This window comes from Lepidochelys kempii, chromosome 2, assembly GCF_965140265.1.
Source record: "Lepidochelys kempii isolate rLepKem1 chromosome 2, rLepKem1.hap2, whole genome shotgun sequence".
In the NCBI taxonomy this organism is placed as follows: Eukaryota; Metazoa; Chordata; order Testudines; family Cheloniidae; genus Lepidochelys; species Lepidochelys kempii.
In genome coordinates, this window is record NC_133257.1 from 242000035 (window position 1) to 242014460 (window position 14426).

At 39.3% G+C, this 14426-nt stretch overlaps 1 protein-coding gene and 1 long non-coding RNA gene across 15 annotated transcripts in view; one reads left to right on the forward strand and one right to left on the reverse strand.

Moving 5' to 3' along the window:
* PARD3 (par-3 family cell polarity regulator) overlaps positions 1 to 14426 on the reverse strand; it is a 650009-nt gene that overhangs the window by 40511 nt on the left and 595072 nt on the right. The window lies entirely within an intron of this gene.
* LOC140907749 (uncharacterized) overlaps positions 1 to 14426 on the forward strand; it is a 38593-nt gene that overhangs the window by 17770 nt on the left and 6397 nt on the right. The gene's annotated exons all lie outside the window — the stretch shown is intronic.

Here is a 14426-nt window from a genome sequence, read left to right on the forward strand (position 1 = left end):
CTGGCATTTGCATTTTTAGAGGAGTGCCTTTTAAGGGGCGCTAAGTATCCTCCTCAATACTCCCTGCAGTCAGTGGGACTTAGGAGTGCTCAGCAAGTAGCAGGTTAAGGCCCACAGACAGCCAAAAAGCTGCAAAAATACCAGCAAAAGACAGTCATATAAAGAAGTATTTAGCTTGGACGCTCTAGTTTCCTTCTTCAGACCCGAAGAAGAACTGTGAGCACTTGAAAGCTTGTCCCTTCTACTAACAGAAGAGGGTCCAATAAAATTTTTTACCTCACCCACCTTGTCTGTCTCGTATCCTGGGACCAAGACAGCAAACAAAACATTGTTGGCAGTTGGAGACTAACATTCATAGAATCATAGAATATCAGGGTTGGAAGGGACCTCAGGAGGTCATCTAGTCCAACCCGCTGCTCAAAGCAGGACCAATCCCCAACTAAATCATCCCAGCCAGGGCTTTATCAAGCCTGACCTTAAAAACTTCAAAGGAAGGAGATTCCACCACCTCCCTAGGTAACACATTCTAGTGCTTCACAACCCTCCCAGTGAAAGTTTTTCCTAATATCCAACCTAAACCTCCTCCACTGCAACTTGAGACCATTACTCCTAATTCTGTCATCTGCTACCACTGAGAACAGTCTAGATCTATCCTCTTTGGAACCCCCTTTCAGGTAGTTGAAAGCAGCTATCAAATAGCTACCAGTTTGATATAGCTATCAAACCCCCCCCCCCCATTCTTCTCTTCTGCAGACTAAACAATCCCAGTTCCCTGAGCCTCTCTTCCAGTCCCCTAATCATTTTTGTTGCCCTCTGCTGGATGCTTTCCAATTTTTTTTACATCCTTCTTGTAGTGTGGGGCCCAAAACTGGACACAGTACTCCAGATGAGGCCTCACCAATGTCTAATAGAGGGGAATGACCATGTCCCTTGATCTGCTGGCAATGTCCCTACTTATACAGCCCAAAATGCCATTGGCCTTCTTGGCAACAAGGGCACACTGGTGACTCATATCCAGCTTCTTGTCCACTGTAACCCCTAGGTCCTTTTCTGCAGAACTGCTGCCTAGCCATTCAGTCCCTAGTCTGTAGCAGTGCATGGGATTCTTCCGTCCTAAGTGCAAGACTCTGCACTTGTCCTTGTTGAACCCTCATCAGATTTCTTTTGGCCTAATCCTCTAATGTGTCTAGGTCCCTCTGTATCCTATCCCTACCCTCCAGCATATCTACCTCTCCTAATCTCACTGGCTCATAAGAAGGATAGTAATTCACGAAGTTTCACCTTTCATGGGTTATAATAGTTGCATTCCACCTTCACCTATCCTTAGAAGCACACGTAGCTATTTTATTATGTGCACATTTCCCCTTCCAGGCTGCTGTAGCTCAGGAGGGAACTTCTCATTGTTCCCCTAATTGGTTGAAGCATCTGTCAAATATACCCTGCTTCGATCAATTAGCTGGCATCCTTAAGTTGTCAACTGAAAATTGGACACCAATCTCTTGAATTTCATAGTCACTGGAGTATACAGACCTCTGTAATGATCAATCCCTACTTGCTCTCCCATCCTCTGCTTCTCTGTTTTAACTGGCCGAGAAGCTGAATTATTCTGTGCAGCACTGGATATTAATTTAGTTTTTTTAGTTATATCCTAGGCGAGATGTATTTTTTAAAATTCCATGTCAGCTCCAGCTTTTAGTATTAGGACAGCAGAGAAAGTCACTCCGTGGAATAGAGTACTAATGGAGTAAGATTTACCCCTTGGACACGTCACATTTTCCCAAGGTGATGGAAAAGATGTTTCTACCAGGAAATTCAATGGCAGGGTGTAGGTAGGAAGCACTGAAGATCAGTCAGTTCCAAATAATGATTGCTATGTGAGCTGTAGCTCACGAAAGCTTATGCTCAAATAAATTTGTTAGTCCCTAAGTTGCCACAAGTACTCCTTTTCTTTTTGCGGACACAGACTAACATGGCTGCTACTCTGAAACTTATGGAAAACATGTAGGCTGAGATCGGGTTGGATCACAGAAATCCCCTGGGAGCTGCCACCTGATATGCCAAGACTACTTCTGCCCCTGCTTTCCTGCCCAGTCAGCTTAGGACTTCAGTGCCCTGCCTGGTTTGAGCCAAACCCGCTAGCCTGCTGTAAACCCAGACCCAGGTCTGAACCATGTTCCCTAACAGCTGTAGGCTTAACGGAAAGCAATTTAAGAAGTATTCCTGCCTTTAACACTCAAATGCCCAACTCCCAATGGGTTCCAAACCCTAAATAAATCTGTTTTACCCTGTATAACTCTTATACAGGGTAAACTCACAAATTGATTGCCCTCTATAACACTGATAGACAGGTATGCACAGCTGTTTGTCCCCCCCCACAAGTATTAATACATACTCTGGGTTAATAAATAAGTAAAAAGTGATTTTATTAAATACAGAAAGTAGGATTTAAGTGGTTCCAAGTAGTAACAGACAGAACAAAGTGAATTACCAAGCAAAATAAAATAAAACACGCAAGTCTATGTCTAATCAAACTAAATACAGATAAAAACCTCGCCAGTTCCAGTAAGCTCTCTTTTACAGGCTAGCCTCCTTCTAGTCTGGGTCCAGCAATCACTCACACCCTCTGTAGTTACTGTCCTTTGTTCCAGTTTCTTTCAGGTATCATTGGGGGTGGAGAGGCTATCTCCTTAGCCAGCTGAAGACAAAATGGAGGGGTCTCCCACAGGCTTAAATAGACTTTCTCTTGTGGGTGGAGACCCCCTCCTCTCTCCTATGCAAAGTCCAGCTCCAAGATGGAGTTCTGGAGTCACCTGGGCAAGTCACATGTCCATGCATGACTCACAGTTTTTACAGGCAGAAGCCATTGCCCACATGGCATCTTGAATGTCTCCAGGAGGACTTCTTATGTGGATTGGAGCATTCCAAGATGCATTGTTCCTTAAGTGCTTCTTGATTGGGCACTTAACTTTGTGAATTCCTTTCTCCAGGAACTGACCAAATGCTCTACTAAGGTTATTTAGAAATCAAGCCAGTACACGGCCAATATTTATAATTTTGAATACAAAAATGATACATGCATGCAAATAGGATTAATAGCTTCAGTAGATCATAACCTTTACATAGATATGTTACATGGCTATGTAGCATGGAAGATATTCCAGTTATGTCATGTATATTCATAAGCCTATTTCCATAAAGCCTTATGGTGGGCACCATCACAGTAGGTTTATCTTTTTGCCTTGAAAAGCAAATTTCTCTTGCTTACATGTCCCCTCAGGACTCAAGTTACCACTCCCCTTCATTGTGCTGGAGTCTGCCCATTTGGTTTACAGGTTAAGCAGATGTGATGACTTCAAGTACTGAATATATTTAACGACAGACCTCCTTTAATAATTAGCGTTAGAATTTGCAAAAAGTGAACATAAAATAAAGATTATCCTCAACTCTAAAATAAAATTAAACTGTGGGTTGTGTAATTATAGAATAGGTCTGGTGGTAATATGCTATACTTTTCACTTATTCAATCATAATGTATTTTCTTATTCCAGATCAATTTTCAGACTCGGTTTTTCAGTATTAAGATTTCAGATGAACAACCTAGCTCCTTAGGATTGGTTACAATTTAATTTTCTGGAACATTAGGGTAACAGAAACGAGATCCAATTGTGCTACATTCTCTTTTCAGTCCCGATACACAAGCTTACAGAAGTGGTGACATAGTCTCATATGTAAAAAGAAAAGGAGTACTTGTGGCACCTTAGAGACTAACCAATTTATTTGAGCATGAGCTTTCGTGAGCTACAGCTCACTTAACCATTTTTGGAAAACAGACAATCTTGATGATGCAAGTTTCAAACATAAAATAAAAGTTTGTTATTTCGTGGTGGTAATGATTCAATTTCAATTCAGATTGAAAATAGATTCAATTAGATTGTTGAAATAATGTATTTTATTTATAAAAATATATCTACCAAATCACTTACTGTGGGCTCAGGCATCACTTTGCCATGAGCCCTGAGAATAAGATAGTGCTGCACCAGAAACAGGCCAGGAAACTCTTTGCTCCCCTGCCTGGGCACATAGGACAGGAGTGTACTGTTTATTTAAGGTAAACTCAGTCTTTTCACTCTAGCCAGACTTCTATTGTTTGTAATTATTTAAAATAAGTTGTTTGTTGTTAATTTGATTAGTTAAAAAAATACCTTTGTATTTAATTATATATACACACACACAAATTCACACACGTGCACGCACTTTCTTCAACCCATTACTTTGAGTCCTGCTACTGCTGAAGAGGGATTGATTTTTGGAGCTGGCTGAAAATTGGAATTTCTGTCTTGTGGGAAATTCCAATATTTTGACATTTGTTTTTGTCCCAAATTGAATTGAAAAGTCAAAATATTGAAATCTTTCAGAGAACAGAGGATTCCAACAAAGTATGATTTGGAAATATGGAAACATTTCATTTTGACATTTTCACTCCAAATGAAATGTTTTGACATTCTCCAGAACTAAAGCGTTTAGTTCAGTTTGTCAAACAGAATCAAGAGCTTTCACTTTGGGTCAGTCTGACGTTAATCTCTGTCCTCTGAACTGCTACAGCGCCTTGTGGGAGTTGTAACTCAGGTGCCTCAGACCTCCCTTCTGCTCTGCTTTTAAAATGATGCATCAGAGCAGTTCAATCAGAGTGGAGATGTAGTCCATGGGAGATATAGTCCAGCCAGAATGCCCAGCTCATAGAAGAGAATGGGAGCATGAGGCACTGGACCAGCTAAGGGGGAGAGAGAGAAGTACTGAACTGGCTTGAAACAAAATGTTTCAATTCAGCTTGACAAATCAAAATATTTCACTCTGAGCTGACCAACCTGGAGCAGAATATTTTGTTTAGATATTCCCAATGAAAAAATAAATTTTAAAATGACAGCAAAACTCCTGACCAGCACGACTGATTTTATTAAGTTTAGCTTAATGGTAAAAGCTTTAACCACATAATCTAAATGAAACTTTCAAACAATAATGAAAATCTAACAAAAATAGGAGAGGAATAGGGGGGAAATGTACTATCCTCCCTTTGCACTGAATGTGCACAACCTGTATAAAAATCTGTAAAAAAGCAGCTATTTTCCACATTGTTATTGGGCTTATAAAAAGACTGAAGAAATAATGGGCAATTTATGCTTTCTGAAATTAGCTACAACAAGGTAAGTAATTGCTGTGCAAGTCATACTACGTTTTACAAACTATGTTCTTCCACTGAACAAGGTTCTCAGATTGCCTTTAAAAGGTATTATCTTCTGTAATCATTTTTGGTGTTGAAAGGAATTACTTTTCAACGGGAAAAGCAAGTGCAAGAACAAGGGCATCCAGGACCAGAGTTCCCAGCAGTTTGTAAACCCTGACCTTTCATATTCAGTTGCTGACCTAGTTGGTAAAAGGACAGTGCAATGATTAACTTACTATCCCCCTCATCTTAAACTGCATGAAAGGCCATTGAGACCTGTGTCTGGTAAGCAGCTTTGAAGAAGAAACCTGTATAAGGTTTGATCATCTAACAAGGAATTTTCACCCCTCTGCCCCAGTAAGGCATGAGTTTAGTGTAAGTAAAATGCATGTAAGGGAGATGAGAAACAAGAAAGAAACCCCCCAGCAATAAGTTAAGGGCAGTCAGATATAGAGAGAGCTTGGGACAGAACTGATTAAGGGTTCTCCTGGGAGGCCACACAATAGGCAGGTAGTGCTGTTGCTACTACAGCAGCGCTCAAAGTCAGCAAAGAAGCGGCAGAGTAAGAACAAGCAGTAACGGAGCAAATTCACAGAGCTGAATGAATACTTCTGCCCTGCTCACTCTCTCTATCACATAAATAGCTTGGTTTTCAGTGTCAGAGGATTTAAACAACAATAGGCAAGTGTAGGAAGAAAATGTTAGCAGCAGTAGTATGAAGTAACAATTGGTGAGAAGAGGGAAAAGATTACAAAGCTTTTATTAGGCTGCCAGTGCAGGCCCATCAGCACACTTGCACTTTGTGGGTTAGACCCACATCTTCCCCTTCTCACCTTCCAAGGCCATTTGATCACCTGCATTTTGGAGGGAAAAAGATGCAATGGGGCCAGTCATTTCCCTTCAGCACTGCCTGCTGCTGGGGAGAGATGCGGTGGGGGGGGGGGGAAGAGAAATTACAGCAATGAATCCAGGTAGAGCCTTTCTGCACTTACGCCATAGGTGGTGCAGTGGGAGGGAGGGAGGGAGATTACTTATTATAACTCCGCTCTCTTGTCTTCCTCTCCCCCATTCTTCCCCGCAGCCAGGAGAGGAGCCGTGAGAAGGAGTTTAAAGATGTGGAGAGCTCAAGGGGGAGTCAGGGTTCTTTTGAAGGAATGGGGCCAAGGTGGATAGATGAGTCAGGGGATGTTTTTTTTCTGAGGAGGTATGAATAAGGTTAACAGAGGATTCAGAAGATTTGAGAGGTAAGGGATATGTTTGCAGGGGTAATAGAGATTAGAGCAATAAGGGATCTGATTGATGTAATGAAGAAATCCTGCAAATGGGGTGAGGCAACAAGAGGATGAGGGGTTTAAGCAATCTGTGAGTGAACAATGTGCATCCAAAGGAGCAAGCAAGAGTCTTGGGAAATAAGATACTAAAAGGAGAATAGGAGGACTAGGACAAGCGGAGTATGGGAAATGGATGAGGATAGGAATTCAGCAAGTAGGGTGGAGGAAGGAAATGGAGTGGAAAGAAGACAAAGTGAGAGAGAACGATGTTTGGAAGAGAAAAGTCTTGAAGAAAGAAAAGTTGCATGAAGGAATTTAACAAAATTGGAGGAGAACAGAGGAAGGTGGGTAAACAGACAGGCAGCAATTGTTGTTTCATTCAACTTTTGAATACACAGTAAAATAACAAAACCCTGAAGATGTTTCTGATTATTAGATAGGTGATACCTTAACCCTGGGCCCAGCCGATTTTCATTTGGAAAAGGTAGTTGTGGCACTGTGCAATGAAGCGAGCATCTGACTAGACGACTGCATGGAAACTGGGCAGCCACAGGAAAAGTAAGCTAGCTAAGATTAAAGAAATGTTACAACCTTTGTGAGACTTTGAGGACTGCTGGGCGGTCTGTGAGAGTTAATGCAATCTATGAGAGTGATTGGTGTTTGTTTACCGAACGTCTGAAGGGAGAAACAGATACTGCAGAGCAAGAAGGTAACAGAGAGCAAAGCTGCTGAACTGAAACACCCCCTGTGGTCTGTTTACTGTTTTCCATAAAGAGGAGACACAATGTAGCCAAACCCTATACCCTCGAGTCAGTTCTTCAGGTGTACAACACACATTTTTAATTTATTAACAAGTTAAAAATCATAATGGTGGGTCTCTGATTCCTGAGAGCCTAGAATTACCCTGAAAACTAAGACTTGGTGTTAAGATTCAATAACTAGTAGCTTTATTGAACACATCCATTCTGGCAGGAGGTTCACCTGCAGCTCAACTGTGGAAAACTCCCAAATTCTTGATTCCGAACTGCACTAGGTCTCACGCAAAACCTGGAACAGGGTTATTTGGGGGATGCTACAGCTTTAGATATTATACTGTTTTACTCAGGAACAGTAAATGGCTCTGAGCCAAAATGGATGAAACTTCTGGTACCGTTCTTGTTCGATTCACCTTTGCAGTCTAAAATAAAGGTTTTGTGAGCTTTAACAACAAGAATACTCAACACTTTCCAGAAGCTATCCACACATTATCCAATTAAGCCTCACAACACCCTGGAGGTAGGTAATAAGCCAGTGAACCTGAGGCAGAAAGGTTAAATGATTTGCTCAAGGCCACATGGTAGAGTCAAGATCAGAACTCAGGTTTCAGAGTAGCAGCAGTGTTCCTGGCTCCCAGCCCCATACATAAGGCCTCAACTCTATTGTGAGCTCCACAGGGGTGAATTCCTGAGCATACTCACAACTGTCTTGGGCTAGTGGAGCTTGAGCTAAGGGGCTGATTACCTGAGGTGTAGATGTTTGGGCTTGGGCTGGAGCCCAGGTCTAGGACCCCATGATGGGGGGAGGGTCCCAGAGCTCTGGCTCCAGCCTGAATCCAAATGTCTACACCTCAGTTAATCAGCCCCGACCCCAAACCCCACAAGCCTGGATCAGCTGACATGGGCCAGCCACTGCAGTGAGACATACCTATAGGGGCCCCATAGAGGCTCACAAGTCCTCCTAAACCCAGAGCACATTGCAGTATCCTCTGGACCACATTGTCTTTGATTTAAATAATACAATACATCAAAAGTAGAATTGTAAAAGTTATGCTGCTATATTTCCTATTGCCTCCTAGTATTGTGCTGTTCAACACAATACAGAACACAGATATTACAGCAATATGCCCGAGAAATACTTTAAAAGATTTATCAATTTACTCTGTGTTGCAATACTGTAAATTAGCTGGGTGATTTTTTTTCCAGTTTCATAAGCAGCAAAACTGGGCAAATATTCTCCTACCCCCCAAACAATTGCTTTATTAAATTATGAAAATGACAGCTTTGGAAGAGATTTTTTTAAAGTGAGTTAATTTTCAGTTCTGTATGGTAGTTTCTGACAGCACTTTTATTTAGAATGACTATTAATCAACTTTAGTTCAGAGAGTTTTCTAATTTAGGGGAAAACTCTACATTTTGTCTCTTTCATCTGCATCAGGTACTAAAATATGAATGTCTGCACTCATTAACAAAGTATAAATGGAGAACATTGTCTGATGCAGAGAGACTGAACTAGTGCTAACCTAATGGCACAGCATCCTGAATTTCAGAAAAGAAAAGATTTAAATCTGAACTTTACATATTTTTCATGCACTCCTGCACTGGAACAGCATATTCCATATATATGAATTGGCTAAAGTATACTGACATACTAGGACATAGTTACTTATTTTGGATGCTCTTTCTGGTTAATTCCACACAGTCTAGGAAACTCATGTCCCCATTTAAAAGCTCCATGGGACAATGAATACATATAAGGACAAGAAGTTACAAGAGACGTACATGTGATGGTGGCAAAAGCATCAGACTTGGCAAAGAAGACTTAAAAACAAATTTTTAAAATGTATTTTGGCAAACTGACTAGTCGAGTTATGTATTTCTTTAACATTAGCTAGTTTATCAAATCTGCTGACCCGGTATGATTATTATACTGTGAATATTTATCCTCAGAACCAGGGGTGAAAGTAAGGTGGTACGGGCTGGTACAGCGTTCCGATAAAAAGTGGCAGCAGGTACTGGTCCATACAGCTGACGTTAAAGCACTGCAACAGCAGTGCTTTAAAGTCATTGCCTCTTTTGCACCCCCGGGCCACCAACGGGGGTGGGGTGGGGGGGCATAAGGAGCAGCTGCCCTGCGGCTGGCGATTTAAAAGCAGTGGCCGGAGCCCTGGGCCCTTTAAATCGACACTGGAGCCCCGGGCAGATGCTGACCCCCCCCAGCCCCGCCCATTCCACCTGAGGCCCTGGCCCTTCCATTGGGGGCACGGGCGGAGCCAGCCCCCATACCAGTAAGAGTTCAATTTTACTTTCTCCCCTGATCAGAACATTTTGACATAATTTGCAGGGTTAAAATAGTTTTACAGTATTATAATACATACACTTCAGCTTTCTGTAAAACAAACATTTAGGCATTTCTGGGTGTACCCTGGAACACAGTTTTTTAAAAACAATTAAGTTAATTATGACACATTTTATGTGCGCATAATTTGTGAAGAAAAGCATGCAAACTCAATGCTTACACTAAATATGTGGCAAGGGAGCCATTTACTAGGCTTTCATACAAAATACAAATGTATTACTAAATGTCTATGTCTAAAACTCTGTATGTAATACATCATATTTTAAATTATTAACATCTCTGCTGGAGAAGCTTCCTTCATAAAATATTTACACAGCACATATCAGGACTCTATATTTTGCCAACAGTTACAGAAGGTGTATGATAAACAGAGTTAACAGGTCACACTTTTTCTCAGTATCCTATCCTTTTAAAATTAAAACCAACCAACCAAACCTCAAGTTATTCTTACATTGTGAACTTTGTTATTAAATACTACATTCCAATATAACACAATATTCTGATTCCTAGCAGCAGTTAGGGTCAAAGGGCAGCGCTTATGTTAATGATAGCACATGGCTATACATTACAAGGGGCAAGCATGTAACTATTACTTTTTCAATTAGTAGCAACAATGAATACATGTAGTAAAAAGCCTTAAGGAAACTTGCAAAATGTTGCCAAGTACACATACAGTTCTTTTTACAAAAGTAACAAATACAGGAACTATAATAATGTTTGGTGCTGCCAACCCTACGTTTCAAACCAGGCAACATGGAAGAGGTATATTCTTTAAATTAGATAAGTTTTTAAAGAAAATAAGCATTGGGTAATTTACTCTTTTCTAATGTAGGTAATAAAACTAAAAGGATTTCCATACTGATTCATAACACTATTATTTGACCAGAGAGAGAGGAAAATGAAATTCATGATGCAAACTTTTAAAGCTTGTTAGAATATTATTTAAAAATAAGCAAGAAAAATGTTCTGATTTTTGCAAGTAGCGTTCCTATGGGATAGTACAAAAGAGAGCCAGCGGCAATTCAAGCTCTTAGGGTCTTAGAAAGCTTCTCAACACAATATGGGAATTCTGTTGGCATTTGTGTATTCAGTTTGCCAATGTCAAAATAAAATTTTAAAGACCAATATAAAGGAACATAAGAAAATAATTAATATACAGAAATACTGTCAAAGTTAAAAACAGTCAAATATTTATGTGCTCAGAAATAAACAAGATACCATTACTACCACAACTTCAGTTTTATAACCTGGTTTGAAACATTATCCTAATAAGTGTATATGCTTCTTCAAGGTGGCAAACACCAACGTTTTGAATAAGGTTGGTAGTAATACTATTTTAAGTTGCGTACACTAAATACATGTGTTGCGATAAAGGGCTAGCATTAGCTTATATCCCCGGAAAAAAAACTACTAAAAAGGGTTTCTTTACTGTTAAAGTAGGCCTAAAGTAAGGAAAAGTCTATCACAGTCCAAGAACTGAGGATTCTATGGTCTTCACATTGTGGATTTTTAAAAGTTTTGTTTTAAAGAAGATGTGACAAACAAAATTAACCCAACAAAAATAATTTTTAAAACACATCAGGAACAAAAGAAATCCTAGCAATGGAATAGGTCCTTTACTAGATATAGATGGTAAAATCATCAGTAATGACACAGAAAAGGCAGAATTAGTCAATAAAATTTTTGGTCTTTTGTTTGGAAAGAAACAATACAATGTAGACACATCTTATAGTGACAATAAAATACTTTCTATCCCCAAAGTAACTACTAAACAGCAACTACTAAAGTTAAACATTTTAAATTCTGCATGATGAAGGTAACATGCATCAAAGATTTTTAAAGGTACTGGCAGGGATTTTCGGAGCCCATGATGTTGAAATTTACATTATTGTGGAACACTGGGGGAAATCTAGATTGCTGGAAAACAAGAAAACGTTGCGCCAATATTTAAAAAGGGTAAATGGGATGACCCAGGTAGCTATTGACTAGTTAGTCTGACATTAAAATCTGGGAAAAATCATGGAAAGGAGTATAAGGGATGTAATCAATAAAGCATTATAGAATGGTAGCATAATTAATGCCAATCAACATGCCTTTATGGAAAACAGGTCTTGCCAAACAAACGTGATCACATTTTATGATAAGATTACAAATTTGGATGACAACAAAAATCTTGACATAATACTCTTAGTCTTCTACATAAAGAGCTAGGGAACATTAGTAGTATCACCACCTCATGATATTCTGAACCAAAATTAGCACTCTACAAAAATCAATGCAGCTCATATTAAATGGATTAAAATCTGGCTAAATGACAGATGTCAAAAGGGAATGGTGTTGTTTCTAGTGATGATATATTAATGATAGGTCAGTTCTGCAGACCTACCTGAATTGCTTGGTAAACTGGACTCATTTGAACCACATAGATTTCAGTATAGCCAAATGCAAGGTCAGGTACTTAGAAGCAAAAAGTGTAGATCACACTTACAGGAAGAGGGACTGTGTCCTGGAAAGCAGTGACCTTGAAAGGGCCTTGGGGATCACACGGGATTACCAACTGAAAATGAGTTTCCAGACCAATGGAGATTCAGAGCTCTTAGCAGTCCTTGAATGTATAAGCAGGGGAATATCAAGTACAGAGTAGTTCTTCTGCATATGGCATTAGTATGAGCATTACTAGAATGCTGTGTCCATTTCTCGTCTCTACACTTCAAAGTGGATCCTGCCAAACTGTAAAGGGCTTAAAAAAAGATTGATTTGAGGACTGCAAAAGCTGTCTTACTAAAGAAAATCCATCTATTTAGTTCATCCAAAGAAGGTTAAGCATAGACTTGATCACGGTTTATAAGTACCTAAATAAAGGTCAAGATTTCGGATACCACAGATCTCTTTTAATCAAGCGGACAAGGGCATAACAAGATCCAATGGCTGGAAGACGAAGCTTAGACAAATTCAAAGTAGAAATAAGGCACACATTTTTAAATAAGGATAATTAACCATTTAAACAACTTACATAGGGACAGGGTGAATTCATTGTCATTTATTTTAAAATAATGACAAAATGAATGTGTTGAGTGCCACAGAGCCAGATTTTCAGAAGTTAGGCAATAGGTAATAATTTCTACATTTATAATTTGTATAGGCAAATACTGTGTTTACATACCAACCAGCTATTTGCACAAGCAAACAGTTAAGAATCTAACTAGCCATGCATTTGTACAAACAGCTATTGTAGATTCTGGGTAGAGGCCAGTAGGATTTACTTTTATACAGAGATTCCCTTTATATGTATACATATATACAGCCTCCCATCTGAAAATGGAAATACTACTACTTACCTACTTGACAAGGGTGTTTTGAAGCTGAAATTCATTTTTTTGAGAGGCACTCAGATACTATGGTGATGAGTGCCACAGAAAAGGATATAAATGAATGAACATATGTAAATCCTCAATCTTATTTGTTTCCCTTATTACCCCTTCAATCCCAATCAATGTGTTGTGTCTTGTTTTAGATTAGATTGTGTTTGTAGAGTATCTATCACAGTGTGGCCCAGACCAGAGTGGGGTCTCATTGTGATACTGCAATACAAATAAATAAATACAAATGATGTTTGTGACGTAAGTTAGATATGCACAAATATTTGAGCATATTTAACTTGGAAAATTTGACCCTTACCATCTGGTGACTGGAATGTTTTGTAAAAACATAGCTGACTTCAGTTAGCAACTGTGAATGTGATTGGACTATAATATTTCTGGAGTTATTGTCCACTAAACTTGTGTGATCTATTTTTGTTTAGTGATATTATCTATGGACCAACCAAAAGTTGTAGTAAACTTAAATAAGAGTTACATTTTCCTGCTGGCTGAAGAATTTGCTATTTGCTGTGATATCTGCATAATAATATACACTGATTACTAGAAGAAATATATTATTTATTGTATACGAATAAATTAATCATATAGGTGAATAAATAAATTATTCACCAATATCAGCTATTTAAAAACTGTTAATATTGTTCCTTATGTTAATTTTATTTAAAATATTATTTATAACATGGTATGTACAAATTTATACTACAATATAACCTCAGAGTTATGAACACCTGAGTTACAAACTGACTGGTCAACCACACACCTCATTTAGAACTGGAACTATGCAATCAGGCAGCAGAGACAAAAAAAAAAAAAGAAAAAAAAGCAAATACTATAAAGTAAAGGGAAAGTTTCTTCTACATAGTAAAGTTTCAGAGCTGTATAAGTCAATGTTCAGCTGTAAACTTTTGAAAGAATCACCATATTGTTTGGTTCAGAGTTTCAAACATTCAGAGTTACGAACAACCTCCATTCCCCAGGTGTTCATAACTCTGAGATTCTATTGTATTGCACAAGTACAATACATTTAAGTTATGTTTTAAAATCTCATTTACAGTTAACAGCTCTGGTTCCCTCATTTGCTCTAGATCCTCCAAACTGGGGATTTTTCCCAGCATGGGAGAGTCCTCAGCAGGCACATAGTGGGTGTACCTGGCTCCTAGGGCACTATCCCTGAAAGGGAGGAAAGGGGGATGGTGGTGTTCAATGTGATGTAAGGTAATTCAGAATAGAGCGTGCTGTGCTGTTGGCTATTTCAATAGGGGAACTGCACCTTGGGGACTGTTTCCAGCTGGCACAGTTTGGAGCAGCTCCCTACGGTGACCAGATGTCCCTATTTTATAGGGACAGTCCTGATATTTGGGGCTTTTTCTTATATAGGTGCCTATTACCCCCCACCCCCTGTTCTGGTTTTTCACACTTGCTGTCTGGTCACCCTATAGC